This window comes from Saccopteryx leptura, chromosome 2, assembly GCF_036850995.1.
Source record: "Saccopteryx leptura isolate mSacLep1 chromosome 2, mSacLep1_pri_phased_curated, whole genome shotgun sequence".
NCBI classification, from domain to species: domain Eukaryota; kingdom Metazoa; phylum Chordata; class Mammalia; order Chiroptera; family Emballonuridae; genus Saccopteryx; species Saccopteryx leptura.
The window spans coordinates 161,277,389-161,287,370 of NC_089504.1; positions in this window are offsets into that span (position 1 = coordinate 161,277,389).

A 9,982-nucleotide genomic window follows, 5' to 3' on the forward strand; every position below is an offset into this window, starting at 1 on the left:
GTTGCCGTGGCATTCAAATAGTCCCACCTTCTGGCATGCCACCTCACAAATTGAGGTTAAAGATTGGAGCAATTATTATGCTGTTAAGAAATCTTAACACCAGAAGGGGTCTTTGCAATGGTACAAGACTACAGGTTCTCCAATTGAAAAATAATGTCATAATAGCTAAGTCTTTGACTGGCTCCTCTAAAGGTGAAATACATGTCATTCCAAGAATTGATTTGGCTCCATCTCAAACAGGGTTGCTGTTTCAATTGAGACATAGACAATTTCCTGTAAAACTTGCCTTTGCTATGACCATCAATAAGTCTCAGGGCCAAATGCTTAAGCGTGTTGGCATTTTTTTACCTGAGCCTGCATTTGGACACGGTCAACTTTATGTTGCCTGTTCAAGAGTTCGTGAAAGAACGGACGTAAAATTAAAAATAATTGATGGTCCTCTGCAAGGCGAACTTAAAAATGATGGAAAGATCTACACAAGAAATGTTGTGTACAAAGAGATCTTTGACATGTGAATTAACATTTTATTATTTAAATCACCTTTATTTATTGAGCTAGCGGTGGCTCTTAAGAAATGTACTGCCAGTGGTTTCCTTCATTGCACTCTACTTTAAGCAATTAAGCAAGTAGAAGGGGGAAACCCCGTGGGGCAGTAAGCAAAGGGGCGTCTTTGCCACCTGCCCTGGGTAATTCAGTTTGAATTAGCAGACACCTTTGCACAAATCATTTTAATTACAATTTATAATATCTAGAACAGCGGTCATTTCGTATGACTGCTGGGCTTTCTAGTAAATAGATAATCAGAGCCTGTGTATTTGTCATCAGCCTTGTTTACTGGGAAATGAATGAAAATAAAATAATAATAATACTAGTTCTTTGTTCCCAACCAGGATACCAATTTGCAAAATTCATTACGCTTTCCTGCTGCTCTCAGGGAATTTTCCATATAGTACACATCTATTTCTATGTCAAATGTCTATTTGTATCTCATCAAATGTTGGTCCTACCATGTCTTGCAAAGGATTAAATCAAACAAAGAATCAGTATACATTTTATTTTTTTATCCCTACCTTTTTCATTTCCCCCTTTCCTTGCTCTCCTTTCTATTCTCCTATCAGGCAGGGGGAGGTAGAACTTCCTGAGGAATATTTCATGAGCAATAAATGCTGGAATTAGTGACTTGTCAAATGGTGACAATGAAATGAGTGTGATATATAAATAAGGTTATGTCTAAAATAAATGTCTAAACTAGCATTGCTTCTACCCTTCCTCATTTAGACCATTCTCCATCTGTGAACATCTGACTCTCCTACCCCTTCATTTTGGGCTAGAAACCAAATGTCTTCCCCCCCCCCCCAACATTTCACACCCTTCTCTCTTTCCAGTTTTACTGCCATCACTCTAAGTTAGATAATGATGAGGATGAGGATGATAACTAATAATAATTATCACAATAGTTCCTTTCTTGTTTTTTCGTTTCCCATCTTTCTCTAATCCATTGTGTTCTGAACACTGTACCACACCAGTTTTCCTGAAGCATGAAAAATGATATTACTATTTACCACTAGAATTCATCAAGAGGCAGCTAAAATCTACAATGTAAAGTAAAAATTCCTTCACCTGATATTTAAAGCTTTCAAATCAAACTTCCCAGTCCTGTGTTCCATAACTGACCTGCATAAATCATTCACTCCAAAGAAAATCATGACCTTTAGTAAAATATTTCACTCCAGGTACTAAATGTACTCCCTAGCAATTCTTGTGCTGGCATCTTACCAATTGAATTGAATACTGGGATGGGCAAAAGCAGGTTTACAGTTGCTACAAATAAATAATACAATACTTAATAAGTATATAATAGAGGCATAAATTCAGTGTTTTACATACTCACAACCGCAAACATTTGCCCACCCCTATACTATCACTAATCATAAAGAAACTGAATCTTGAAATATACAAAAATCTCAAAGTGTCAGGTGATTTTGCCCAAGCAGTATCACCACAGAAAAATATCATATTATTTACAAACAAACATAAAAGTCAGAACAGGATTCCAAGATGACTGCAGAGTAGGTGGAAACTACACTCACCTGCTCCCAGCTCCAAACCAGATTTATAGCTAAATTATAGAGCAATCAACCTGAGTAACCAACTGAAGGCTAGCTAAACTGAAATATTATAACCAAGAATTTACAGAAGAAACCACACAGAGACTGGTAAGAAGGGCAGAAATGTGGAGAGGACTGGTCCCCACACCCAGGTACAGTGGCCAAGAAGCCAAGGGATATCATGAAAGCAAAATTCCCTCCCCATAGAAGTGTGGGGTCTCAATGCCATGTAGGGATCCCCAACACAAAGCAACAGAGATAGGAAGAGGAGCTTGCATAACACCTGGTGGGGAAAATCAGTGGGGATTCAGTCCAACTGGGATACCCAGCTGCCACCTTCCCAGGGACGGCACTGCTATTGTTCAGCACCAGCCCAGGGAGTGCATGGCCTTGTCTCCAACTGCTGGCAGGGCCACTCTGCTATGCTTGGTTCTGCAAAGGAGTCTGCTGGTCAAAGCCAGCACTGTGTCTTGGGGCACTCTTTTTCTGGGGAGGCTTTCAGTGGAGTCTGTCTAAACTTCAAGTGTATGGCTGCCACCCCTCCCCCAACCTGTTGAATTACTTGACCAGCCCTGTCCTACTGACTTCAGCTGTGCAGAGTGCTGAACAGAGCCAGGACCTTTGGAGCATATCTCTGGGGAAGCTTTTGTCTGGGAACCAGACAGGCGGGAGCCATAGTGTGTGGCCACATCAGTGGTGTAACTCCTATCTCCCCAGCGAGCTCAGCCTGCACTACACTGAGAAGGGGAAGAAGTGCTAACCCCTCCTACAGGCTTGCAGCCATCACCCCTAATGTGAGATTGTTTGGATTAGCCCTACCAAATCCCAGATTCCCCACTCCACTGGGCTCAGTTCCATGGGGAAAGGGAGAGTGGCTTAGAATTCAGATGTTGGTTTTTTTTTTTTTTTTTTATGAATAAATTTTTATTTTAATGGGGTGACATCAATAAATCAGGGTACATATATTCAAAGAAAACATTTCCAGGTTATCTTGCCATTTAGTTCTGTTGCATACCCATCACCCAAAGAGAGATCATCCTCCGTCACCCTCTATCCAGTTTTCTTTGTACCCCTCCCCCTCTCCTTCCCCCTCTCCCTCTTTCCCTCCCCTCACCCCCCATAACCACCACACTCCTGTCCATGTCTCTTAGTCTCACTTTTATGTCCCACCAATGTATGGAATCCTGCAGTTCTTGTTTTTTTCTGATTCACTTATTTCACTCCACATAATGTTATCAAGATTTCACCATTCTGCTGTAAGTGATCCGATGTCATCATTTCTTCTAGCTGAATAGTATACCATGGTGTATATGTGCCCCATCTTCTTTATCCAGTCTTCTATTTTTTTTTTTTTACAGTGATTAAAAGCCTTTAAGCAAACTCTTGGCCAATACAGCAAGAATCCATAAAAGAGTAGTATCCTTAACATGTTCACCAAGTCCAAGTTGGCCCCATCACCATGCCAAATTCCTGAAAAATGCAACCCAACCACAGTTCAGTCTGTTAGGAGCTGTCACAGGGAGCAGGAGTCCAGGAAAAGTCCACCTCCAGGAAAAGTCCGCATGGCGCTGGAATTGTTGTCACCATTCTATACTTTGCTGCTCATGTCCAAGTCCCAATGACCGCTGCTTCTAGCTGGTAATGATTCAGATAGACTGGAAAAGCCATTTGCAGCATGCGTGGATATGGAGCTTCTGTTCTCCTCTGCCTGGAGAGATGAGACCAGGTTGTTTTCCCTGGAGCTCTGCGACTGTGGCTTGGTAAAGAGAACCTTGGGATACACTAAGCTGGGTGGCAAAGATAGATTCATAATAGAAGTTGGCAAAAGGGGGAAAGAGAGCTCTAAATTAGGAGTAAGTCCCAGCCTGAAATATGAGTGGGGCATTGAGGTAGGAGGGATAAAGGAAAGACTATATATTAAGCAAAGCAGCAGAAAATAGGACTATCAACACCCACAACAGAGATCTTTGAGGGAAGAATAAGAAACCTGACTATTCAGGCAAAACATAGTTAAGTGGCCCAGAATTCAGATGTTCAAAGTGAGAGTCCCTCAGAGGCTATTGTCTGAGACAGGGATGAAGTGCTTAACTCTCTCCTGGGGGCTGGGGCAGCATCACCCCCAATGGGAGACTATTTTGATCTGTCCCACTAAGCCTGCAGAGGGGATGACTGCCCATGCCCAACCTCAATCTGTGGTTCATCCATCCAGGAGGAACTAGAGTTGGAGATTCTGGCAGAGACTGAGTAGTTTGGCTCTGAAGTAGGGGTTACTATCCCCTCATTGGGTGCCTGATCATGTAACCCCCAAGTAGAACACCTACCAGCCCTGTCCTCCCAATCCAGGTTGCTGCCCTACTGAGCTTGCTACCTGTGGAAAGATCTGTGAGGTGTGGCCAGTCTGAGCCCACTCTACAGTCCTTTCTGGAAGGCTCTGGAGGAAGACCAGGCAACCTCAGGGGTTAGCAGAGTAACTGACAGGTGGAGCAGACCTCAGGGAGCCTCAGTCCTTTTACAGATCTGCCCCCCAGCTCTAACCAAGAGGAAACTGACCCTTATGCACACCCAGGCACAGTAGACACAGCCACAAACAGTGAACAGCATGATAGCTTCAGATAGGTAACCCAAGGCCAGTTATATACAACATCTCACATTGACCCATATCTGAACTACACCCATGTGGACCCAGAACCAATACAACCAGTGACAGACTTCAGACCACACTAGAGCTCGACCCAACGAGGATGCAAGCAGCACACCCATAGGGGGATTCCAGCAGGTACCAGATCCTACTAAAAACAACTCAACCTCAGGAGGCATCCCCTGCATAGCATCTCATACACAGGGATTAAGATTTAGCCTTAGAGCCACCCAGCCTGAAAAATTGAGCCCACCCACAAAAGGGCCAACAGCATTCAAGACTCAACTACAACAGAAAGGTGTACATAACCCCTAAAAGCATTCCTGGAGCACATAGCTCAGATAATCTGGAAGATTGTGCCACTAAACCAAAAAAAAAGGCAGCTTCAACATAAAGAATTCCTAAGTTTGGGAGTCATAGCATATGACTATACACATACCTAATACATAGACAAAATGGGAAACCAAATAAAAATGTCCCAAATGAAAGAACAAGAGACATTCCCAGAAAAAGAATTAAAAGAAATGGAAGCAACCAAAATACCAGATGCAGTGTTTAAAACAATGGTTATAAGGATGCTCAAGGAACTTGGGGGAAGAATGAATGATTTCAGTGAGAACTTAAACAAAGAGATAGTAAGCATCAAGAGGATTTAGAAACAATAAAAAGAACTGGTCATAAATAAAGAAAATAATATCTGAAGTGAAGAATATTCTAGAAGGAATCAATAGCACATTATATGAAACAGAGGATCAAATCAGTGATTTAGATGACAAGATAACAGTAAGCACTCAAACAGAACATCAGAAAGAAAAAAGAATTTAAAAAAATGAGAAAAGTCTAAGGAATCTCTGGGATAATATCAAGCATAACAACATCCACATCATAGGGTCTCAAAGGGAGAACAAAGTGAATAAGGGATACAGAACTTGTTTAAGAAATAATGGCTAGAAACTTTTCTAACCTGGTGAAGAAAAAGTCACCCAAGTATAGGACGTACAGAGAGTCCCAATCAAGATGAACCCAAAGAAATACCTACACCAACATACATCATAATCAAAATGCCAAATATTAAAGACAAAGAGCAAATTTTAAAAGCCACAAGAGAAAAGCAATAGTTACCTACAAAGGAATCCCCCCCTCCCTAAGGCTATTACCTGATTTCTCAACAGAAACACTTCAGGCCAGAGGAATTGATATATTGATAGAATATTTAAAGTGATCCAAGACTACTTTATCCATCAAGGCTATCACTTAGAATTGAAGGCAAAATAAAGAGCTTCCCAGACAAATAAACTAAAAAAGTTCATTACCACCAAACCAGTATTGTAAGAAATGTTAAAGGGCCTGCTTTAAGAAAAGAAAAAATAAAACCAAGACAGAGAGGAATATTGGTAAAAAAAATAAAATAAAATGGCAGGCCCTTGCCAGTTGGCTCAGCGGTAGAGCATTGGTCTGGTGTGTAGAAGTCCCAAGTTCGATTCCCAGTCAGGGCACACAGGAGAAGTGCCCATCTGCTTCTCCACCCTTACCCCTCTCCTTCTTCTCTATCTCTGTCTTCCCCTCCCGCAGCCAAGGCTCCATTGAAGCAAAGTTGGCCTGAGTGCTGAGGATGGTTCCATGGCCTCCGCCTCAGGCACTAGAATGGTTCCGGCTGCAACAGAGGAATGACCCAGATGGGCAGAGCATCACCCCCTGGTGGGCATGCCAGGTGGATCCTGGTCTGGTGCATGCAGGTGTCTGACTGCCTCCCTGCTTCTAACTTCGGAAAGATACAAAACATAAATAAAAAATAAAAAATAAAATGGCAATAAATAAGTACATATCAATAAAACCTTAAATGTAAATAGATTAAATTCAAAAGATAGAAGGTAGCTGAGTGGATAAGAAAACATGACCCATATATATATTGTCTACAAGAGACCCACATCAGAACAATAATACACACAATCTAAAAATAAAGAAATGAAAAAGAACATTCCGTGAAAATGGAAATAGCAAAAAATCTGGGTTGCAATACTTATATCAGACAAAGCAAACTACAAAACAAAGGCCATAACAAGAGACAGAGAAGGACACTACATAATACTAAAGAGAATGATCCAACAAGAGGATATAATCATTATAAACACAGATGCATCCAACATAGGAGCCCCTAAATAAAGAAAATCTTGATGGACAATAAGAGAAAGATTGACAGCAATACAGTCATAGTAGGGAACTGTCACACCTCACTGTCATCTGTGGATAGATCTTCCAGACAAAAAATCAACAAGGCAACAGCAATCTTAAAGGACACACTGACCAGACGGATTTAATTGATATTTTCAGAACACTCATCACAGAGCAGCAGAATATGCATTCCTCTCAAGTGCACATGGAACATTCTCAAAGACAGACCACATGTTAAGACACAAAATACACCTCAAAATTTCAAAAAGAATTAAACCATATCAAGCATCTTCTCTGACCAAAATGGTATAAAACTAGAAACCAACTACAATAAAGAAAACTAAAACCTGAAAAACATTCAAACATATGAAGGCTAAATAGTATGTTATTAAAAAATGAATGGGTTAACAATGAGATCAAGAAAGAAATAAAAATGACCTGGCCCTGGCCATTTGGCTCAGTGGTAGAGCGTTGGCCTGGTGTGCAGGAGTCCCAGGTTTGATTCCTGACCAGGGCACACAGGAGAAGCGCCCATCTGCTTCTCCACCCCTCCCCCTCTCCTTCCTCTCTGTCTCTCTCTTCCCCTCCTGCAGCCCAGGCTCCATTGGCTCGGCCGCTGAGAGTGGCTCTGTGGCCTCTGCCTCAGGCGCTGGAGTGGCTCTGGATGCAACAGAGCGATACCCCGGAGGGGCAGAGCATCGCCCCCTGGTGGGCATGCCGGGTGGATCCGGGTCGGGCGCATGCAGGAGTCTGTCTGACTGCCTCCCCGTTTCCTGCTTTGGAAAAATGAAAAAAAAAAAAAAAAAAAGACCTGGAAACAAATGAAAATAAAAATACAACAACCCAAAATCTATGGGGTACAGCAAAAGCTATATCCCTTGAGAGGGAAATTCATAGCATTATAGGCATACCTCAAGAAGGAAGAAAAATTTCAAATACACAATCTAACCCTGTACCTAAAAAAAAAAAAAAAACTAGAAAAAGAACAACAAAGCCCAGAGGAAGAATAAGGAAGGAAATTATGAAGATCAGAGCAGATTGGTTCTACTGTTGGCCCTGGGTGCTGAGGATAGCTGAGTTGGTCTGAACGTCAGCCTCAGGTGCTAAAAATACCTTGGTTGACTCCAGCATTGGCCCAGGACAGTGCTTGCCAGATGGATCCCTGTAGGGGTGCATGTGAAAGTCTATTTTACTATCTCCTCGCCTCTCACTTAAAAAAAATTACATATGCCTACACCTAAAAAAACTAGGAAAATAACAACAAACAAAGCCAAAGTAAGTAGAAGGAAGGGAATAATAAAGGTCAGAGTGGAATTGAACGACACAGAGTAAAAAGAAAGACAGACACACACAAGACCAATAAAACCAAAGTCTTGTTCTTTGAAAAGAAACAAAATTGGCAAACCTGTACCAAACTCATCAAGAAGAAAAGAAATAAAAGAGAAATAACAACTGACATAATAGAAATACATAGTAAAATACTATGAACAACTATATGCCAAAAAATTGGACAACCTGGGTGAAATGAATCCATTCCTAGAAACATACATTTTCCAAAACTGAATCTGGAAGAATCAGAAAACCTGAATATACTACTACAACAAATGAAATTGAAGCAGTAATTCTGAAACTGCCAGCAAATGAAAGTCCTGGATCAGATGGCTTCACAGGCAAATTTTACCAAACATTCAAAGAAGAAATAACACCTATCTCTCTCAAACTAGTTCAAAAAATTCAAGAAGAGGGAAAACTGCCAAGCTATTTTTATGAGGTCAGATTTACGCTAATTCTAAAACTAGATAAAGACACTACTAGGACAGAAAATGATAGCCCAATATCCCTGATGAACATGGATGCTAAAATCCTCAAAAAGATATTAGCACAACAAATCCAGCAGTACAATACAAAGATCATACATCATGATCAAGTGGAATTTATTTCAGAGATGCAAAGTTGGTAGAATATCCACAAATCAATAAATGTGATAAATCAAATAAACAAAATGAATAAAAATCACATAATCATATCAATACATGCATAAAAAGGATTTGATAGAATATAGCTCCATTTATGATAAAAACTCTCAGCAAAGTGGGAATAAAAGGAACATACCTCAATGTAATAACGGCCATCTATGACAAACCTACAGCCAATATACTCAATGGACGAAAACTACAAGCGTTTCCCTTAAGATTAGGAACAGAACACAAATATTCACTTTCACCACTCTTATTCCACATAGTACTGGGAGTCCTAGCCACAGCAATCAGACAAGAAGAAGAAATAAAAGGCATCTAAATTGGAAAGGAGGAATTAAAACTGTCATTATTGCCTGACCTGTGGTGGCACAGTGGATAAAGCGTCGACCTGGAAATGCTGAGGTCGCCGGTTCGAAACCCTGGGCTTGCCTGGTCAAGGTACACATGGGAGTTGATGCTTCCTGCTCCTCCCCCCCTTGTCTCTCTCTCTGTCTCTCTCTCTGTCTCTTCTCTCTCTCTCTCCCTCTCTCTCTTCTTTCTAAAATGAATAAATAAAATAAAATAAATTTAAAAAACTGTCATTATTCACAGATGACAGGATATTATACATAGAAAATCCTAAGGACTCCATCAAAAAATTACTAGATCTAATAAATAAATTTGGCAGGATACATATTTAATATTCAGAAATCAGTGGCATTTTTTTTTTTTTTAATTTAAACTGGAAACAGGGAGAGTCAGTCAGACATACTCCCGCATGCGCCCGACCGGGATCCACCCAGCACGCTCACCAGGGGCGACGCTCTGCCCACCAGGGGGCGATGCTCTGCCCATCCTGGGCGTCGCCATGTTGCAACCAGAGCCACTCTAGCGCCTGAGGCAGAGGCCACAGAGCCATCCCCAGCGCCCGAGCCATCTTTGCTCCAATGGAGCCTTGGCTGCGGGAGGGGAAGAGAGAGAAAGAGAGGAAAGCGCGGCGGAGGGGTGGAGAAGCAAATGGGCGCTTCTCCTGTGTGCCCTGGCCGGGAATCGAACCCGGGTCCTCCGCACGCTAGGCCGACGCTCTACCGCTGAGCCAACTGTCC